A 23,401-nucleotide genomic window follows, 5' to 3' on the forward strand; every position below is an offset into this window, starting at 1 on the left:
TAAAAGGGTGGTTCACCTTTAAGTTAACTTTTAGTATGTAAAAATTCTTTTTAATTGGTCTTCATTATTTTATTTTATTTTTTTATAGTTTATGAATTATTTTTCTAACTCCTTGCAGCTTTCAGATGGGGGTCACTGACCCAGCACCAACAAACTATTGCTGTGAGGCTACAGTTTTATTGTTATTGTTACCTTGTATAGCTTATTTTTCTGTTCTGTTCCTCCCCTATTCATATACCAGTCTTTTATTCAAACCTCTGGTTGCTAAGGTAATTTGAACTCTGGCAACCATATCGCTGCTGAAACTATAACATAGAAAGCTGCTGAACAAAAAGTTAAATAACTGACAAACTGCAAATAATACAATAATCAATTATAAATTAAAACTCTCTACTAAAAGTTACCTTAAAGGTGAGCTACCCCTTTAATTCTAATTTGAATATAAATTTTGACCAAAAAACTGCCACATTCAGCTGTCAAGAAGTCGCATGACTTTAGGGATTTTAAGGATCCTTTAAGTGCTGGATCAGTGCATTCCTAATATACTATTACAAAATATTAAGTAGAGTGGTTGCGATTATAAAAAAAAAAAGAAATACAGGTTATACCAGTTACATGGATAAATAGATAATTCCACACAGGTTGCTATTTATCATAATGCTGGCTCTGCGTTTACAGGCAACCCATCATATGATGCCCCCAGACCATAATGGAATATACAGAAGACACACTCCACATATTCAGCTGTCCCTATTTCCATAAATTATTTAGATTTTTACATGATGAAAACACATTTCATTCAACAGAATGATTACTGAAAGCAAGCGAAAACAATACTTAATAGTTTAGCAATTAAAAGCCCATCATTTAAGTCTCTTTTTAAAAATGTGTTTATTTATGATGGTTAAAAGGCAGTTAAAAGCCATTGCACACAATACAAAAAAGAATCCTGTGTAAGTCATACTTAGAATCCTGGGATTTAGTTATTCTTTGATGTAACAATTGCTTTGCTGCAGAGGAAACGTCCAGGTTTTTCTTACCTCAAACATGAATCCCTTGAGTATCCACGACCCATTGGAGCCCATGTGAGTGCACATGTTCCTAACAGTGTAGAAAATGCACGTTACTGCCTGCATACCTAACATATCTGTCAGTATCCATATTGATCTAGGTTTGACTCTGTAATGACACAATCACTATAGGGTCATTCAGTAGATCCACTTGTTTATTTTCTTACTGTGAGTCACAGTTTGGCTCAGAGCCTAAATTGAAAGCATTTCCACTTGGGAGCTTGTGCTGCCCCTCCTTATTTCCTACACTTTCAAGTTCACTGAGAGGTGTATTTGCACGTAGCTTGCTCAAAAATCTATAAAAATGTTTTTTAATCCTTTTTTTTATTTTTAACAAATTGCATTTTATAGAGAACATCTTGACTCTAGTTTACATTATATAAAAAATACAGACATCTTATTTACCGTAGTGATTCTGTAGCAGCAGCTAGGGGACCTGTGCTAATCAGTTTGTCAGTTTATACCTTTATTAGTATCTAGGGATGCACCGAATCCAGAATTAGGTTCGGTATTCGTCGGGATTCGGATTCGGCTGAACCAAATCCAAAAAATCATGTGACTTTTTGTCATGTAAACACAGAAGCTGATTTTTTTTTGCTGCGCGAGGCGACATTGAACCCTTTAAAAACCTAATTCGCATTTCATAATTAGAATTCAAATTTGGTTCAGTATTCAGCCAAATCCTTTACCAACGATTGGCAGAATCCAAAAAAAGTGGATTTGGTGCATCCCTATTAGTATCTCTAACATTGGTCTTCACAGTACTTACTAGAACCACAACAGCAAGTTTCTATTGGACCTCTAAGAATCTCATAAATGATAACTATGAACAGAACTTGCTTGAATATTTGTATGTTTTATATCATATACAGTGCATCTAAAAAGTCTACACACCCCTGGTAAAATGTCAGGTTCCTGTGCTGTACAAAAATAAGACAAAGATAAATCATTTCAGAACGTTTTCCACCTTTAATGTGATCTATAAACTGTACCACTCAATTGAAAAACAAACTGAAACCTTTTAGGTGGAAGGAAGAAAACCAAAAACCCTAAAATAATGTGGTTGCATAAGTGTGCACACCCTTAAACTAATACTTTGTTGAAGCACCTTTTGATTTTATTACAGCCCACTCTTCTTTGCAGAAACACTCCAAATCTGTCAGATTGCAAGGGCATCTCCTGGGCACAGCCCTCTTCAGATCACCCCACAGATTTTCAGTCAGATTCAGGTCTGGGCTCTGGCTGGGCCATTCCAAAACTTTAATCTTCTTCCGGTGAAGCCATTCCTTTGTTGATTTGGATGTATGCTTTGGGTCGTTGTCATGCTGAAAGCTGAAGTTCCTCCTCATGTTCAGCTTTCTAGCCAAAGCCTGAAGGTTTTGTGCCAATATTGACTGGTGTTTGGAACTATTCATAATTCCCTCTATCTTAACTAAGGCCCCAGTTCCAGCTGAAGAAAAACAGCCCCAAAGCATGATGCTGCCACCACCATGCGTCACTGTGGGTATGGTGTTCTTTTGGTGATGTGCAGTATTGTTTTTGCGCCAAACTTATTTTTTGGAATTATGGCCAAAAAGTTCAACCTTGGTTTCATCAGACCATAACACCTTTTCCCACATGCTTTTGGGAGACTTCAGATGTGTTTTTGCAAAATGTAGCCTGGCTTGGATGTTCTTCTTCGTAAGAAAAGGCTTTCGCCTTGCCACTCTACCCCATAGCCCAGACATATGAAGAATACGGGAGATTGTTGTCACATGTACCACACAGCCAGTACTTGCCAGATATTCCTGCAGCCCCTTTAATGTTGCTGTTGGCCTCTTGGTAGCCTCCCTGACCAGTTTTCTTCTCGTCTTTTCATCAATTTTGGAGGCATGTTTATTTGGGGTTAATCGGAGGCACTTTAAATGATGGCAGGTGTATGCTGACTCCTATTTAACATGGTTTTGAATGTGATTGCTTAATTCCGAACACAACTACATCCCCAGTTAGAAGAGGGTGTGCACACTTATGCAACCACATTATTTTAGTTTTTTTGGTTTTCTTCCCTCCACCTAAAAGATTTCAGTTTGTTTTTCAATTGAGCGGTACAGTTTATAGGTCACATTAAAGGTGGAAAAAATTCTGAAATGATTTATCTTTGTCTCATTTTTGTACAGCACAGGAACCTGACATTTTACTAGGGGTGTGTAGACTTTTTATATCTACTGCTAGTGAAATTTAAAAAAGACAACTATTAGCATAAGGCCCCCGCATACTCCCATCTATGCACTGAAGCACATAAACAGTCCTGTCCTGTGGGTGTATCCCTAATACCCATTGGGTCATTATCCAGACTCCAACCAATGCCCCTAAAGGGCAATACTGTCAAGATATTTTGGGACCTTCCTGCAGTTATAGGGGCTACTCCTAAAAGCTGAACAAGGTTGTAAGAGAAATGTCTCTAATTACCCTTATGGAGTAACATCCATGTCTCATAGTGTGCACATAGAAATGGGATTGCCATCATGTGCTTCAATTATTAAAAGATAGTGATTCACTTTGTAAACATGCAAATTCCAAAGCCTTGTGACCCAACTTCCTGGTGTACAGTTCAAGTAGAAAGATTCATGATATGTTCATATCCCCAGAAGGGACGATGCTTGATTTCCAAAAGAGCTCTTCCTTCATGTTATCATATGCAGACAGATCACTGCACCACTTCCTAACACTCTTTCATTGGCAAGCGATGGAGAGATTGGCTTTTCTTTGCAAACAATTATCAGAACCAAAGACGGAAGTCATTCCTGACAAGAAGGGTTCCTGGAATTCAGGAAAATATGTCAAAAGGCCTTGATAAGGCTTCTTTGTTCACGTACAGGAAGAATTCATTCATAAAAGATGGATACCATATTAGGTCACTTTCCCTTGCTTCACTGTGCCAAACCCTTGTTTGCACCACTTTAAAGACCTTTTTTTCTTTTATCAAAACTGTATTAAAGGAAATAGTTGGACATTTAATAAACAAGAATGTGAAATCATTATGTGAAATCATTGTAAAAGACGTACTCTATAAAAAATAAAGTAATATAATATTTAGAAATTTTATTTCTGAGAGCTAACAATCTAGAAAAATTGTGGAAACAACTGGGCAGAGCAAAGAACGAACGAGAGAAGCAAATCAGTATATTAAGAAAACTGTTCTCATCTACTATAATAACATATTAAGCTTCTGTGTTAAAAGGAATTCGGCTTAGCACTTATCTGCCTGACACCCAGTATTCCAATGCTAATATTCAGTGTGCTCTTAAAGGCATATTCTGACCATTTAATGTTTCCTATTGTGTTTAATAGAAATATTTCTAAATACATTTCTTTAATAAGTATACCTCTATGTGACCAATGCATTGGCCAGGAGACATTTTTGCAGATTTTGCAAGCAAGCATGGAGGTGCCAGTCTTACATAAACTTTAATTAGGCTTAAAATGCTTGCACAATTCCCTTCATATTTCAATCTCTATCTCTGCCATTAACAATATTATTAAACTTTTAATACTGGAGATTTTTTTTCCCTATATTATATTATTTGTACATGTTTTTAATTAAACAGCAGTCAATTGTTTGTTTACTTACATCCATCCTTATCCATTCCTGCAAATGTTCCAGAAAGTAATATGTATACATTATTTACACAGTGTTATGAACATTTGTAAGAAGGTTTTGTAATTCATTAAAATTCTATTATTAATCATTTTACGATTTATTCTAATATCAGGAGAATGATCCAGTATTATTGTTAGGCATATTATAGCGCTTTAAAGTATGACAGCATGGTGTAAATGTGCATTTAGGGACCTTATATAACTCTTGCAATCTGTGTTGTTAGCCTTTGCATCCTTTAAATAGAGATTTCCGTTATTGTATTACCTGCCGTGGTGAACATTTGAATGGCTGCCTTTTTAGGAGCAATGGAATAAGCATTAGCTAAAAATATCTTGTATTACTCAAGAGGTGAATGCAATTAGCACTGGTATAGCCCTTATCTCAACTCGCTGTGACCTCTACCCCCGGTGACATTATTACGAAGCAGTGACATCACTGCTTGGCAGGAAGAATTGTGGAAGGGAAGTAGGACTTGCATCACTTCAACAATGATTTAGTAAAAGCACCTCCAGTCTTGGATCAAGAATAATCTTTTGTTTCCTTTTCAAGCAAGAGTATTTTGATTTGTATCCCCTCATTTATCAATTGTAGGTGCTAATGTGAAAACATCCGTGGACAGTAGATTACAGAAATGCTTCACAAAGTAAATGGTTAGTTCTCGCTCTTTCATTACCACATTAGAGAATTGATTGGATTTTATGGGATAGCTGAATTTATTTTTTACTACCCCCCTCTCTATATTTCCCTCTTTTTATATATACTTTTATTCAGTCTGTACGGCAGCTGTATGCACTCTTATAATCCTCTACTTTTGTTTGATAAGGTACCTTTGCACAAAAGCTCATTTATTCTCTTTATTATTGCATACAAGTAGGGAGATTACTGGGGTCAACTAAAGTGTATTTAAGCCAGCTTTAGGCTCATTTCACATCCATTTATGTGCAATTGTTGATATTTTCAAACAGAAAACCTCCATACAAGACTCACTTGAAAAAACAAGTCCAACTCTATTTCAGTTCATCCCCAAAGAATTCCCAGCGCACATAAATACACATGCTTATACAGATAAACACACACCCATTTATCATAAGGCACTCACGGCATACAGGCTACAAGTCGATTCTTTATTGGATGTCCAAATCTACGAGTTTCGATCCACTGAGGATCATCGTCAGGATGTATATGTGTGTGTGTGTGTGTACACCCTGACGATGATCCTCAGTGGATCGAAACTCGTAGATTTGGAAATCCAATAAAGAATCGTCTTGTAGCCTGTATGCCCCTTTTTTATATATATAATATATATATAATATATATATAATATATATATAATATATATATATATATATATATAATATATAAATCGCTCAAGCCACAACCTCACTGCCCTCAGTGTGAAGAACCACCTACACTGCTTCAAATTAAAGTTCCCTTCCTCTAATCTAAAGGGCGGCCTCTTGTGCTTTGATCTTTTCTGTGGGGGAATAAAGGATCCCCCTCTATCTGTCTATATTGTCCTCTAAGCCAGTGCTGTCCAACTTCTGTGGTGCCGAGGGCCGGAATGTCTCTCGCATACATGGTGGAGGGCCGCTAATAGAAGACAGTTTTAACCACTCCCCTTTTTTAAACCACACCCACTTCAAACCACACCTCTTTTATCACAATGGTGATAGTGCAGCAAAAACCCAAATGCTTGGTCCTTACTGCGGGAATATCTACCGTCATTCATATGTAAAAGAATTATATTATGTCATATTAAGATATACCCTTAAATCCATTTGCCGCCTCCTCCCCTGTGGATAGCGCAGCAACCCCCAGCACATAATTACACACCTTAGGGACCATTTAATGGCTATTTCCAACTGCTAACAAACTCCCAGAACAAACCCCTGCCATGTTCACCTCCCACAGGCAGCATAGGGCAGGCAGAGTATGACACACACAGGCAGCACTCTGCCTGCCCTATGCTGCCTTTGTGCCATAATCTGCCTACCCTATGCTCCCTGTGTGTGCACCATACACACAGGCAGCATAGTCCAGGCAGTACCTACAATGTCTGAGGTGTGAACAATGAGGGTGATTACAGCCTGAGCCTGAGGTGTGAACAATGCAGTGGTTGAACAATGCAAGGATTAAAAGGTGTGAACAACACAGGGGATTGCATTTTTAAACAATACAGAGGGATTACAGCCTGAATCTGAGGTGAGAACCATGCAGGGGGCCAGTTAGTACTGATACCATTTAAAGCTTTCACAAAGGTAAGCCATCAAAGCAGCCAGACAGGTGGGGGGCCACGGGCCGCCAGTTGGACAGCACTGCTTTTTTATTGCTATTTATTTGCTTTAGTAGCCACTGCATGACACTGCCTTGAGTTACTGCCTTGAGTCAACTAAGGATGCCCCCAACACACTACCATTTAGTGTACAACTTGCGCTTATCAAAATTGAACCAATTTACCAGTTTGTTGCCCAGGTCTACAGTTTACTAAAATTGCTCTGAAAAGTGGCACATCCTGCATAAAACGTATAGATCAGTACAATTTAGTATTATCAGCAAAAATAGGAACCAGACTTTCAGTGCCCACCTTCAGGTAATTAATCAATAAGTTAAAAAGACAAAGGGATAACTACAGACCCCTGCAATATTCCTTTAACCACACTGGTCTAATTAGAAAATGTTCCATTTTCCACCACTCTTTGCAATCTATTCTTTAGCCAGTTCTCTGCCCAAGTACAAATATTATGTAAGCCTATATTCCATAATTGAATCAGTAACCGTGTTTGTACTGTATGAAATGTTTTAGCAAAGTCTAAGTAAGTCAAATCAACTGCCATTCAAGATTCTAGGTACCTGCTCACCTTCTCATTGAAGGCAATTAGATTAGTCTAGCAAGATCTATTATGCAAGAAAACAAATTGGTACAAATTCACAGTGTTGTGATTTGCAATGTTTTTAAGCATCCTTATCCCTTAGTACCCTTTCCAAAAGCTTTCCAATCACTGATGTCAAACTAACATTCTCAAAGACAAATTGTATCCATGAGCAGCACATTCAAAATATTAATTACCACTCCCCCTTATGCATAGAATATGTATTATAATATATTTATTACATACATGTTGTGAGTAAAACAGTGCTCTAACCCTACATCTGTAATTAAAACTAGTAAATATTGTATAGAAAATACATTCTTTTCCAAAACATTGAAGTACCCAATCTCTTAGTCTATTTGCAGCTTGGGATGTGTTTTGGATTCCCACATTTTTTTTGAATTACAAAATTAGCTAATCTCTTGCATTTGAGCCAATTAACTCCCGTTTTTGCTTGAAAATAAGAACATTGGTTGCATTTTTCAGCAATATGTAGAACAAAAACTGGTCAGTTGATCTTATAATTAGCTACTGTCAGCTGATCAGTATGGACTGGACTCATACAGATATGCCATTCTTCTAAACAATAATTATATTAGCTGCCATCCAGATGAATCAGATGTTCACAGGTTTGATAAGAAAGTCAACAGTGTAATTTTTTTGCCAGTGGTTAATAACAGGTGAACTAAAGGTGGTGTTACCTACCCAGATTTGGTTGGGCAGTTTTCACAATTTCAGCCAGATATAATAGGCAGGACCCCCGTTTCAACAGACCATCCTGCAGTCCTGTTGGATCTTAGATGATATGTGCTGTTTGAAAATGTCATTTTTCGTTCCACCATGTTGGTGAGAAAGCAGACATCTGATTTGATGCCATCATCTAGCCTACCAAGACAAATGTCTTACTACATGAGCTGATGTGTGTGTGGAGGGGAAGTTGTGGGATGGTTATATTCTTTTACATGCAGTGCTAAGAAGTAGGTGTATTTGCTTTTATTGCATACCATTATGTCTGCCATCACCTCTATACAGCCCTGATTTGTGTTTGAGCGATATAACATAAGTTAATATTCTATTTAAAAATTAAATAGCTGGTTTAGTAAGAACCATTTCTTAGTATATGACTTCTGTATGGACATCCCACATTTAATATGCACTACTGCATAATGTAACAAAGTGCAATAATAATGGAAAAAGAAGAAAATACAGCTGGATTCTTTAATGATTTTACACTATTGAACAAGAAAAGGAGCCACTCAACACTTGCAAAAACGCCGGCCGTTGCACCTTGTAGATCAAGTAAGGTTAATGCCAGATGAGGCGTGCGTAGGGCATAAATTTTCAGCAAGCAGAAAAATGCTTGCCGAAAATACCACCATGTTATTTTCAGCCAGTGATTTTCCGCTTGCCGAAAATATACGCCCTACGCCTCGTCTGGCATTAGCCTAATGTCAGCAACCAGACAGATGCTCACTCCTCACCATCTCCTGTCGTACTTATCCCAGCACTGTGTAAAATATGGACAGCAGCTTCAAATAAAATCAAATATTTATTGGAAGTTTATTAATATTAAGTTCCCTTAAAATGAAAAAATTTATGCTATGTGTGCACTGGCTCATCTGGATGCAGTGCAATGATTTGGTCAAGTAGACATAATAATGTTCCTTAGCTCCATGTGTATCTGCCACTAAATACAAATAACAATTGTATGTGTTATATAAAGAATCTACAGGGTAGACAAAAGCAACAAAGCATTATGGTTGGTACTTGTTCTACATGTGTTTGTGTTGCATATGCCAGGTCTCCTCATGCATTTATGCTGGTGTGCCTCTGATGTCAGAAAGATGTTTGTCAAAATGTGTGAAATACATGGAGTGATGAAGTCAGATACTTTAATAATGTTGTGTCAGCCACCATAAATGAGGGAGGGATTAGCAAGGCATAGCCATTTCAGTTAATCGAAATAAGTGCCCTGCTCTTACAATTTTACACAACCCTGGCTTTGTCTACATTTATCTACATTTCAGCAAGTAGGCAAGATACCTGTGAATGCAATAGCTAGGACTCATATCTTCATTCTTCTGATATGGGTAATTTCAGGTCGCATTGCAGCCCCTGCAGAATGTAAAACTTTGTTAAATTTTTTCTAGTATACTTTTTTTTTAATTACACTGTTTACATAGCAAATAATTCACTCTACCATTTAAAATTTCATTTTTTTAGTTGCAATATTGGCATGTAGACAGCCATTTCCGTGCCTTGTGCCTGAGTCTGAGCTTTCAGAAGGAGCCAGCACTACACATTAGAACTTTGAAATTTCAAAATTAAATATAATAAAATCTGTTTCAATGCAGGATTCTGCTGGTGCAGCACTATTTTAACTTTTTTGAAAAATTTTTTTTTCCTATAACAGATCTGTACTTTTTATAACCTGTTGGTTAAGTTCAACGTATATAATTGAATAAAAATAATTTTAAATAGAATGAAGAAACACAACAAATTTAAAAACTGTATTATTTGGTGCATGGCTTTGGCAAAACACTCCTTAGCAAGGCAAGCTCCATCAGATTATCATATACTAAATTAATCTGAGAATGAAAAAAGATGTTGGTTGGCAAGTCTGCATTTTAAAGTGGTGGTTTAATTCATACAGCTGCGAATTCTACACTATGCACTGCTAATCTTAATGGTTGGGAATGTTATTGTTGGCATGTTATTAAAGCAGCACTACTTCAAACTATAGCTTCAGAGAAAGTGTCACTTGAGCACACAGTGCAACCTCATCAAGAATTACAAAATAACTTTCAAGTGCATGAAAATCTTATTCAAAGATAATGAATACAATACTTGTTTCTTGTTTTTATTTGACATCAAAAGCAAAGTGATACAAACACTATCTATGAACTCTTTAGGGCTCTGGCACACAGGGAGATTAGTCGCCCGCGACAAATTTCCCTGTTCGCGGACGACTAATCTCCCAGAAATGCCATCCCACCGGCGAAGGGTGGGATGGCATACGCGGCGGCGTGATTTCCCTGAAATCGTGGAAGTTGCATCGAGAGGCCTATGGCACACATATCGGTGTTTTGCCCACTGTATGTATATATTTTTTTGCTCACTGCAAAATACCCCCCAAAAATGGCCACATTGCGCTTTTTTACAGTGTTGAATTGCCAGCACATTCACTTAGCCCACGTTAGAGCATTTTGAGCTATCATTTGAAAAACCTGGTGCAGGCAGTTTCAGGTAACTACCATTTAACAGCCAACTGTGAGAGGCATTAAACACCTGATGTTTGCTATATGACAAAACATTTTAATTTGTTATTTATCAAGTAATGTAGAGTTAAACATGTAATTAACTGTACAGTTATACATTGTTAAATAGTACTGTGGCTTTACTTCAGCACAACTTCAGTTACTTTCCCAGCTTTTTTTCTACAAAAAGGTCTCTCCAGTGTCCCCCTTTAAACAAAAAAATGAAAGTATTATGTTTTCTTAATAGTTAATCATTATTAAAAAATAGCTTTTTAAAATTCACCAGGATGTCTGCAGAGCCACAAAAAACATGCAATGTTTAGCATGACATTTAAGTCAGATCCAATACTGAAAACAAAACATTTTAAAATGAGTATTTTTACAAGGTATTAGCTATAAGAAAATAAGGAATACCCTTATTGGTTTTCCATCCAGTTCCTGGTACCTGGATGGGATGTATTCTTTTAGGTGGGTGATGACCAAATCCCGTGATAGTTTTATATAGTATGTGGGAGCAGGTTGCTCCTCCTCATTGTCCTTCACCTGTGAAACAGGGTAGATGGTGCTGGGGAGCTTGGGACTTAGGTCTCAGTAAAGGAATAGCCCCAAAGGAGTTAGGCCCATAGTGAAGTCAGGGAACAGGGCCCTGTGAATGAGTTATTAGACACTGGTATGTGTCATTGTACAGGAGGTTCCACTGAAGGTGATCCAAGTCCACTAATGGGAGTCAGAGGTGAAGTAAGATTCCTGCCAGGCCTTGGGCAGAAGTGCCACTAAGAGGTTTAAATGGCCCTAGAGAATCAAGCTAAATCTTAAGAATAATAGATGAAGGGAAGCCTGTTTACATATTTCATGCATACTATACTGACCTGTGTATATAAGGGGTTTGACCATTGAGAAGGTCACTTATGTGTCTGTCATAATGCAAGAGAACACTTTGGTCTTGTGACCTTTCTTGTACTAAGAACACCAACAAAATAAGCGTGTAATGCCCTTCTGTTGGAAACTTCATTTTTTGTATTTGCATTTGGTCCTTCTTCAGGCTCTACTGTGCCTATGAATGCTGTGATGGGTTGAGCTAGACAAAATAATCTGTTTTTCCAAAATAAACATCTGAGTAGCTGAATAATAGTGTTTCTGACGTCACGTGATTGGCCTACTGCCCTAGCTTTGAAAGGAAATAGGTTTGTTTTCTTAAAGACTCTCTGCTTTCTCTTCAATTCTTGCATCCACCCTGATGTTAAAATTCTTTTTTAATTGCCCTTCCTCAGGTTTTTATTTTGTTAATAGATATATATGTTTTTTTTTATGTAGGTTGCACCGAAACAATTCTCTCTGTTGCCGTAATTAGATCTAATGCCATAGATGTCAGTGGATACTTAATTTCCAGTACAGAATGGATATATACAGTACTTGGTATAAGAATTTCGATTCATGTTTTTGACAGCTGGATCTAGTTATTTTAATTTGCTGAGGGACTGACATGAAACAGGAATGTGATTTTCTTGGAAAAAAAAAAATTAGACCACCTTGGATACATTACGAAATGATAAAAATTGTTTTGGCCAAACCATTTTCTTTTAACCCTCTAAAATATATTGTCAGAATTTGTGGGGCTATAGATATTTTTGTACTGGTTTTATATCTGTTTGTCATGAAAAAAATTAACCCAGTTCATAATAGGATCAAGTTTTAGAACCTTCTATAAAGCTTCAGCTAAGTTTATTTCTGGTTAATGGGGAAGCCTTAAGAGTTCCAACTTTTTATTATGTAGACTAGATAGCAGATGAACTTTCAGCAGTGGATTTGGGACCCAACAATCATAGGAAACAAAATCTGTGTAAGACTGTGGTTTTAGAATTTATTTCTGAATGGTCCGTGTAGGTTAAAGGTTTTCTTTTGACTTTATTCCAATATAAACCCAGCCAGATGTTGGAAAATGTATGAATGATGACTAAAGCAAATAAAGTACTGTCTTTTATAAAAAAGGGCATTGACTCAAGGGATGAGAACATAATTTTGCCCCTTTATAGGTCCCTGGTAAGGCCTCACCTTGGGTATGCAGTGCAGTTTTGGGCTCCAGTCCTTAAGAAGGATATTAATGAGCTGGAGTGCAGAGACTTGCAACTAAACTGGTAAAGGGGATGGAAGATTTAAGCTATGAGGTTAGACTGTCGAGGTTGGGGTTGTTTTCTCTGGAAAAGAGGCGCTTGTGAGGGGACATGATTACTCTGTACAAGTACATTAGAGGGGATTATAGGCAGATAGGGGGTGTTCTTTTTTCCCATAAAAACAATCAACGCACCAGAGGTCACCCCTTTTAGATTAGAGGAACGGAGCTTCCATTTGAAGCAGCGTAGGTGGTTTTTCACTGTAAGGGCAGTGAGGTTGTGGAATGCCCTTCCTAGTGATGTGGTAATGGCAGATTCTGTTAATGCCTGAGGGGCCTGGATGAGTTCTTGAACAATCAGAATATCCAAGGCTATTGTGATACTAATATCTACAGTTAGTATTAGTGGTTGTATATATAGTTTATGTATGTGAGTGTATAGATTGGTAGGTGTGGGTTGTGTGTGCTGGGTTTACTTGGATGGGTTGAACTTGATGGACTCTGGTCAACCCTATGTAACCCTATGTAACTATGTAACTATCTGAACCAGTAACACTCTTGTCTGTTGTGAAGTTAGGGTTTGAGATTATTAAACCACTTTGGGTTTGCCACTTGTAAACTCATTGGGGCAGTGACAAATAATACTATATTAATATATAACATGTTAGCACATGTGTGCACTCTAAAAATTGGCCTAATATGAGAAAGGTTACTTAATAGCAAAGAAACCATAAATAGAAGCCTTGTGGAACTCGTAAGGTCGTTTTTATTGCAAATTGACCCTACAGGTGCAGATTTCAAAATGTAGTAATATCAGAGGCTATGATTTTACAGTATGTGGATGTAGGTCATGGTTGAACTATTTTAATGCCCTTTGACATTTCAGTGCCCCCGTTAACTCACAACAAGGTTACTAATAGTTGAAAACATTACTCAGTCAGTCAGTCAGTCATAGTTTTAAGAATATCTAGGAGAATAGGTATTCCCACAAAAGCTCAGCTAAAATTACCTTTATCTTGAAGTTCTAAGGATGTTTCACTTTCCTTACAAATTGTACCCAAAGTGGTCTATAGGCTGGGCACCAAGCCTTTTTTCTGAGAACCATATATCTAAGTTGTTGAATTTTATCTTGTAATGTTTGTAATGTCGTCTTTTTGATGGACTTTATTTCTTAAATAGTGAATCTTGATTTTTAAATCTCTCTAGTGATTAATCTGTCTAAAAGTCTAAAGCTACTGGACTTGGAAATGTTTCACTCATCTGGTACTATAAATCTCATTAAAGCAGGTATAAATGTTTAATTTACACAACTGAGTGTAGTTTGTTGTGAAACCATCAAGAATGTCAAAGCGACGTTATACTGTACATTGCGGACAAGTGGTATTGCAGGCCCCATCCTCTGTGTAGGAATTGTTTTTTCCACTTTGGCATTAATGGTTCCTTCACACCTCTTTCTAACCAAGCATCTTCCAAAATGTACACACTGCTGTCCTCAGAGGAGTGTTCCACTTCCTTAGATGTAGATAGACTGCTCAAATAACACTTGGCTCAATGAGATTCATTGTACCATTACGACTGGATCACACTTCCACACCTCTGTGAATTTCAGCTAACACTGAACTAAATAAGTTCAGTGGAATCATTGTGATTGGATGTTGGTAACAGCATTACCATTAAAGGTTTCAAAAGTCCCTATGATGAACTGAAAAAACTGCTGGGTGAGTGATCTTGAAAACATTTCAACAAAGTCCAGTTGCCTTAGACTTATGCTCATTTTACAGTGGTCAATATCCCTCCAATCACTGGGATGAAAGATATGTATCTATGAACCAAAGTGGGCTATTCAAAGTCAGTCATTTGATGAAAATTGATAGGCTATATGTGTGTGTGTGTGTGTGTGTGTACCATCAGGCATCAGTCATGGCCAGCATCTTATAGATTTTTCCAGTGGAATAAAAAAACACATGAATTGGGCTGTAGTTTCCAAATGCATTTGTTTTCCAAATCAATAAAAAACATGAAAAAAAATTTATTTGATCAGACAAAGATGGTTTACTTAAAGGGGAATAAGCTTGTAAGTAGGCTAACATTCTCATTAATTTCATTTTGCATTACATTTTGCCACAATTATTATTTTTTTGTTTTTTGGGCTGCAAGTTTTTTATTTTGTTTTTTGCTTTTTTCAGTTTTTATTTTGAAAATCCAAATTAGGGAAAAAAAAATTAAGATCAAGAAAAGATCACAATAGCAATTCATGATTTATCACCTTTATGTTGAACAAAGCTCTCTATAGGTTTTATTTATCTGTAAATCTTCTCAAGAAACACATAACTAGACAACAATGGCATGGTATATGAAATAATTGCACAGTAGAGGTATAGGACCCATTATCCTGAATGCTTGGGACCCAAGGGTATTCTGGATAAGGGGCCTTTCCGTAATTTGGATCTTCATATCTAAAATCTACTAAAAAATCAATAAAATATAAATTAAACCAAATAAAATTGTTTTGCGTCCAATAAGGATTAATTATATCTTAGTTGGGATCAATTACAAGGTACTGTTTTATTATTCAGAGAAAAAGAAAATCAATTTTAATATTCTGAATTATTTGATTAAAATGGAGTTTATGGGAGATGGGCTTTCCGTAATTCAGAGCTTTCTGAAAAACACGTTTCTGGATAACGGATCCCATACCTGTATATAGAAATAAGAAAGCACCAATGCAAGTTATGATCATAACAAAGAGACACCTAGGTCCTTGCCAAGGAGCTAGATCTACTAGAGAAAATCACTGGAAACCCAGTATTTTAGTACTGATCCACAAAATCCTTTATTTTCTATATTGATAGTTGGACTTTTAAACTTTTTATTCCAGAAAGTAAACTATTAGCCCAGTAGAAAAAGGCAGGACATTTTTTTTGAGGTCAAGAAACTTTTTTTTTTTTTTTCTTGCAAAACAAATAAGATATGAATATGATTTTATTAAACATTAATAAACTATTCTGAAAAGCTTTCCCTATACTTGTATTTATTTCTGATATTTAATGCTGATAATGTAATTTATCATAGCTTATTGAGCTGATAAAAGGTTGGTGGAACGGGGTATGTGGATGCATAATACCAAACAGCTGCTTTAGGTTACTTGAAGTGTTTAGTAGCTACAGGGGTAACACATTTGGAAAGTGTTTATTTATCCCTGCTTGGTGTAACCACTACAAGGTTAGATTACAGTCCCCTTTGGTTCTGGCAAACCCGCTGATCTGATGCAGTGTTCTCCGCTTTCCATGTGGTACATCAAAGAGCATTATGGATTAAGGCCGACTAAGAAACTAGATTTGACAAAACATTCTTTGAAACCAGAGGCGAAGCTTTATGTTAGTAGGAGGGTTAGAGTAGCAGCAGAAGAAATCTTCACTTTGTGCACTAAAAAAACACAAGTTATTAGAAATAGCAAAGTTTTTCAAATAAGGCCTTAGTAGGAACATACAGGATAGATTTCAAGAATTTTCCTGTTCTGACAAAAATATAAAGCTGTGCTGAAACAGTATTTAGTTTCAGTTCTGGCCTGGGGTTGGTCACTACCAATATCAAAAATACAACATCTCCTTTAAAAAGTCTATTGAAGCTAGTGCTAGCACACATTTAATACCAGTTCTCCAAAGGCCACTCCTAGCTCCCCATTACTTTGATGTCTCTGTCTACCTTCCTCACATCAGTATTGAAACTTAATTGATTGTGTTCTTTTGAAAACAGAAGCCATTTTTTCCTATAGGTATATTTTACTGATAGACAAACATTCAACCTGATGCTCATTAGCTTGTTACAAGTCTTATATGATGTTAAGGGTGGAAAAGCAAAATGAAAGCAATTTCTAACTGGTTACATAGGTTTAGTTAAGTTCAGGCCATTTATACATCACTTAATGAAGAAACCATACCATTCGTAAACCTAAATATAACATGTTGCCCAATGAAAGCAAGCAATGCACTTTTCTAATTTTACATTCATTACAAATTTTCAATTACTTCAAACTTATTTGTACATTTTTGCAGTTGGAAACAGTTTGTCTATCCTTTGGCTATTCCCTGCACTTCTGGTTCTGACTATACTACTACCACCACTGAAGCAATGCAATAATAATCATCTATCCTCCAGTCAGTACTCTATTTCCCACAACTTCTTGGCTTCTGTGATGCAAAGTATTGTGGGAATTGGCATTACTGCAGGAGAGCTGGAAAGCTGCCTAGATTTAAATTTGCTGTTTGGCATAAATAGAAAGAGGGACAAGAAGAAATGCTGTGTGCAATTTTGACCACGCCCTTTTTTCTGACCACACCCCCTAGATACCACTCCCATTTGACTAAATTTGGCAGGTTATTTAAAGTTTGAACACATTTCTGGGGATTTTTGGGTCTTTTTTGTTATTACAGTTAAAAAAGCTGAAATTGCCCTTTAAGCTGCAAGTCTCCGTTCCCCCTTGAGACCTGTTTAACTTATTAGTTACAATTAACTACAGATGTGGCTTGTTAACTTTCTGGGCTCTCTGCTAAAAGCCCACTTATTTAATTAAATGTGAGAAACAATGTATCTAAGTGCAAGTGAAGCTTGTTAAGATTTCTGGGCTCTCTGCCAAAAGCTACTTTTTTAATTAAATTTGTAGCATTTTTAGCGTTCAGTGCAGAAGATCAAAGGGAAATGAGAGACTTTCCAGTAAGAATCCAGGACTGCGGGTTGAGCTGTCAAAAGAGGAACTGTCCCACAAATATCGGGACAGTTGGAAGCTATGTTTATAGCTTAATAAACATCTTTTAATTTTTTTTTTTTTAAAGCACCAAAATATTATGCAGCATGTATGATTGCTGGTGTAGTGGAACTTACAGTGCCCATAAGTAATAAGACACTAACCATAAATGTTAAAAAATAAAAAAAAAAGTGTTACATTTGCCCATATCAAATAGCCTATCAAGTAAACAGCAGACCAGTAAATGCTACCTGTCAATTGGTTGCTGTGTGTAACGAAACAGTGATACCAACAAATGAAAGTCTTGTAAAGTAAATAATATATAATGTTTGCTTTAAAAGCATAAGTATAGATTATATGAATAAGCTGCTGTGTAGCCATGGGGGCAGCCATTCAGTCTGAAAAAGTAGAAACGAAACTGTTGGCAGAGCAGATAAGCTCTGCAGAATACAATGGATTTAGATTCCCGAACTGAACCTGTTGTATTCTATAAAGCTTATATGTTATCTACCATTTAACTTGCCATTTAATGTGCGATTTAGCCCTATTTCAGCTAAAATGGCTGCCCTCATAGCTACACAACAACTTATTTAAACAAACTATATTCTTGTTTCTGAAGCAAGTTGTAATTACTTGTGTTGTGTTACTGTTGCTTTAAACTTTAGACCGTTACAAACATTAGGCAGATGCCTATTTTCTAATTCTCTCGGCGGCTGAAAAACGCACGATATCATCATCCATAGAAATAACTTGAAAAGACTCGAAGCAAACCACACAATGCGTAAATACGCTAGAAAACGCCTTAGTGCGGATTTGTCAAGCGTTTGCCGAAATACGCCAGTATTTGCACAGCAAGCTATTCCTATGTATACACAAAGGCAGCTGCCATACCTAGCGGAAATACGCGGCGGTCTTTACTATTTTCCACTATTAGCACCATGGAAACGGGATTTGCTACGTCACCAGTACTAGGCTGAAAAACGCCATAGTCGGGCTGTGTGGCTTGAGCGGCATTTTTAGGCTGAGAAAATACGCAGCGTAAAAACGCCACGTGTGGCATCAGCCTTAGCCCCTCTGTTTGCCCAGGTGCATTAATCCATAGTAAACCAATAATGTTTGTGTTTCCAACAGGTGGCCAGTAAATGGTATCTGCTAATGCTATAGGCTACTGCACCTGGGCAAACTTAGGGGGTAATGTAATAAACGTTCTTATGGTAGTCACTTGTCAAGTAACCCATACCGACTATTCATCATGTAACATTTACTGGTAAATTTTTCAAAAGCAATAATGCGGGCAAAGTTAAGACTTTTAATAGTAAAACATATTAAGCCGAGAGCGACTTTTATTGTATATCCCAACTATTTTCAACCACAGGTGTGCACAGTAGGGTTAGAGTTGTCAGAAATAAGCTTACATGTTTGTGTGGCGTTTACGTGAGTTTCCTCCTACTGTCCAAAACAACAACGACTTTTAAGAAATGAAAGGCCACATCCCAGTTCTGACCCATTTCTCCACCACTGACTTCCTCCTTTCCTATCTTAATTGTAGCATGTATTCAGGCTAAAGCTGTTACGTTTATATGAATGTAGTACAGGTATAGGATCCCTTATCTGGAAACCGTTATCCAGAAAGTTCTGAATTACAGAAAGGTTGTCTCCCATAGACTCCATTATAAGCAAATAATTCAAATTTTTAAATTTTAAAAATATTTTTTTTTCTGTAATAATAAAACAGTACCTTGTACTTGATCCCAACTAAGATATAATTAATCCTTATTGGAGGCAAAACAATCCTTTTGGGTTTAAATGATGTTTAAATAATTTTTTTGTATACTAATGGTATGGAGATCCAAATTATGGAAAGATCCCTTATCCGGAAAGCTCCAGGTCCCAAGCATTCTGGATAATAGGTCCTATACCTGTATAGATCTTTCCATTTGGAGGCCTCTGTGTCAAATGAGTTATGTGTAGCCCCTATGATCTCAGAGGGCTCAGCTAGTGAAATGTCAAAATACTGTAAGGGTTAATATTTCTTAGGGTCAGCTCTCCGGTGCATCTGCCCAGAGATGACCAGGCTCCTTTAACTTTCACATAATTTCTTTTGTCAGATGTTGCAAGCTGTGAGTTTTTATGCCTAACCTAAAAACCCTGTAATGGCAGACTCTCACTGGCTTGTTCCAGATGATTTATAGCGCTAGTGGATGTTGTAATGCATTATTGATACATATATGTGAAGCCAAAAGTTAATGGGATGTTCTTATTTCAGTGTTTATAAGTATAGAATTAAAATGTATATATTCAGCATCTTTTGCCATTTACAATGTATGTCTGTATTTTGACCCTCGTATTCTCTTGCTTTGATCATTTTAATACTCCCCAGCATATAAGATGGCACCCTTAATGTAAAGCATATGTGGCTTGAAATTTTTGAATGTAGTGTACTTCAGTATTGCCCTACTGGGGTGAGAGCTACTCCAGATGTTCATATGTTTGGACTGGGGTACTAGGTTGTTTCTACACTGTACAGATCATTTGTCTTCAGGGTATCATGCACAAGAAAGAAAACAGTGCCAGTAGAGAAAAATATGCAAAGGGTATTAACATGCTGAGCAGAAAATGACATATCTTTTTAAGGATTTGTTTTATTTTTTTTAAACACATAATGGTAAATGCAAAGGTAGTCACAGTTACTGTGCGAGACATGCCATTCATTAAAAGATCTTGTGTATAAAGACACTGCTTACACTTCTGTATAGTTATGCTTGGTGCCAATGATTCCATCCCGCCTTCTCTTGCGAATTGCCCTGGAGCTGCCGCCACCATCAAGGTTTTCCACCGTGGCCTTTATCAGTTGATGCCCCACACTGGTACCTAAAGAATCAGTCACAGACATCATTTTGATGTAAAAAATGAACACAAAATTGCACTTTGCAGGATTTTTAAGTTATAATGTGGTACAGGGCAGAAGCTCAATCAAGGAATCTGGTGAGCCGTTTCTATTACACAGTTGCCTGGCACTTGTGTTTTTAGTAGCACCTGATTTAAATATATCAATTTAGCAAGGATTTTCTCTGACAAAAGGGCCCAGACAGGTTTAGGAAAAGGTGGAGAAATTATAAGTATCCACCAATAATTTAAGATGCAGCAGACTAAACCACACCAGTACATGCTAAATTCCAATTCAACTGTTTGGGGCAAAACATAGCTATGATAAGAATTTTATTGTTGGTCCTGTGATCTGCCTAATGCATTTTTTAGTCTATATATGCCAGTTTTGGGGAGAGCTTTCATTTTAAATTGTGTCCTAATTGCATGTTTTTAGTTTGGAGTTATTGTCGTATCCGTAACAAGATCAGCCCTATAATGTAATTTGTGTAATTTACTGATTGAATAACAGTTCTAAGGAATATCCAGAATAACATTTTTTTTTGTGTGCTGTAAAATTGAGTTCAGATGAGTTCTGGTCATAGGGTATTTTTTTGCAGAATATACAATAGCACAAGAATGATAATTCAACTAATTGATGGTATTCAGATTAGTCATCTGATCTGCATTTTATAACTTAATGATGTTTCAAAGGAGTATGATAAATTTAAATCATAACTTGAAATTCAGGCAAAGGGCAGTGGCAGCTTACTGGAGAAGAGAACTAGGCAGAAGAGAAAGCAAAAGAATAGAAACAGAAAAACTGTCTATGAAGTTATTCACATGGTAGCAATACTTAGCCTTTAGACTGGATGCAAATATAAATGGCAGGAAGACAAAAAATATCTCCTGGCTTTCTGTATGATGAAGGCCCTTTTTCCATTCATACAAAGGATGAGGCATTGGGCAGGTGCTTCACTAGGAGTAGCACCTTTTAAATGGCATTCAGACCACTAAGGAGGCTGGGGAATCTAATGAAGAGTAAATTGAAAGATGATATTAAATTAAATGACTTCTGAACAAAGCCAAGGCCTATAATTGTACAGCACATCCTTAATCTTAATATTAATTAATATTTTATACAGTTATAGGCGAACAAAGGAGAACAATGAGTGTGGTTTTGGCTTTGCCAAGTTGTGATGACAGCCTTAGTACTCCTAAAGAATAAATTAGCTGATTTTTCAACAGCTGCTCTTCAGAGCTGGCATTCAGTATTAAAGTAACACTATCAGCAAATGATGTTGAATCTGTGCCCAAAAACATTGTGAAAGTAAAATTATATTGAGACATCATTACTATCCTCTTGTAGGATGACATTTTTCCTAAAAAAAAAACCAAAAAAACAAAAAAAAGGTTTGAATAGTTTGATTTATTCTGTAACATTAGATTTTTTTAATGTTTAATTCTGATATAAAGAAAATACTTCACCCTAACAGTATGAGAAGTTACTGAGAAGTTCAACATCCATATAAAGACACAGAGGCCAAGTCCTTTTATGAACAAGCTATTCTTGCATGGGCGGCAGGCCAGTGGATGTATATCCCACTTCACCCCCCGACGTATGGTAGTTACACCTCTGAGTATCTTTTTTTTACTTTCTAACATGCTTTTATGAATGGGATTAGAATCTGCATTGTGACATATATCCAATAACTGTTTGAAACCCATTGCATAATTATAAAATGTAATACTCTGATGGCATAGAAAGGGTGTTTTATAAAATCTTTTTTTTGGGAGGGGGGGGATTCATTAAATAAATAAATATTTACACCCCATTCAAGAAAAGTCACATTAAAAAATAATGGATTATGTACCTTTAGAATAGCGGCAAGGGTAGGGATTGATAAAGGCAACTTTGACACTCTCCCAGGCAACTTTTGTCCTTGATTTTAAACTGATGGCAATGTATCTCCTATTTTAGTATGTTTTATATAGGTCCACAGCATAACACCAATTTCTGCTTTGAAATAATTATTTTTAATTTTTGGGAAAACAATACAAAACAAAAACAGAAAAGGTTTGACGGAATAGATTTGACAGAAAAAAAACAGGAAAGGGAAAGTCCTAGAATGGTATTAATAAGTAGTACAGGAGGGGTAAATAAAAGCAGGATAAGAAAAAGGTATCTGGCAGAAGTACCGTACATTGAAATGAAGCAAATATAAGCAAGGAGGAGGGCTATCAAATATAAATGCTGATGGAGAAAAGAGTATTGCACAGAAGGGCGGGTCATTGAAGTTTGTAGCAGGGAGATGCAAAGTGAAAGGGAGGGTAGTATTATGGAAGGTGAAACAGAGAGCTGCATTTTGGCCAGAGGCTATACAGTATATGTAGTGGACAATAAGAAAAGTAGGGGGGATGAAATAATGACAGAAGTGAGGGAAGTGGGCAGAAAGGAAAGATCTTTACTTGTTTTAGTATATGGACAGTGTTCTAATGATCTGAAACAGCTTAAGTGCCTTTAAATGTTAATAGACCTAAATAAAGAGCAATGCTCCAAGCTTAAAAGGTTCTGCGTTAGTATGATATATTCTTCTCTGTTGCATGCAAAAAATGGATTTAATTGTTGCACTTTGGAGTATTGCACATTTACCATACCTGTGTTGAGCCAGTGGCAAGTAGACACTTTAAAGATTGCACCCAAAATACTATTTAAAGCGGTTGTTTACCTACCTGATAACTTTTAGTATATTATAAAATGGCCTATCCTTAACAATGGGTTTTCAATTTTTATTTGTTAGTTTTTAATTATTTGCCTTCCTCTTCTCACTCTTTCCAGCTTTCA

General features: G+C 36.7%; 1 protein-coding gene across 1 annotated transcript in view; it reads left to right on the plus strand.

Moving 5' to 3' along the window:
* Positions 1–23,401, plus strand: part of mthfd1l (methylenetetrahydrofolate dehydrogenase (NADP+ dependent) 1 like) — a 129,372-nt gene that overhangs the window by 82,791 nt on the left and 23,180 nt on the right.

Source organism: Xenopus tropicalis, chromosome 5 (assembly GCF_000004195.4).
Source record: "Xenopus tropicalis strain Nigerian chromosome 5, UCB_Xtro_10.0, whole genome shotgun sequence".
Classification (NCBI taxonomy): domain Eukaryota; kingdom Metazoa; phylum Chordata; class Amphibia; order Anura; family Pipidae; genus Xenopus; species Xenopus tropicalis.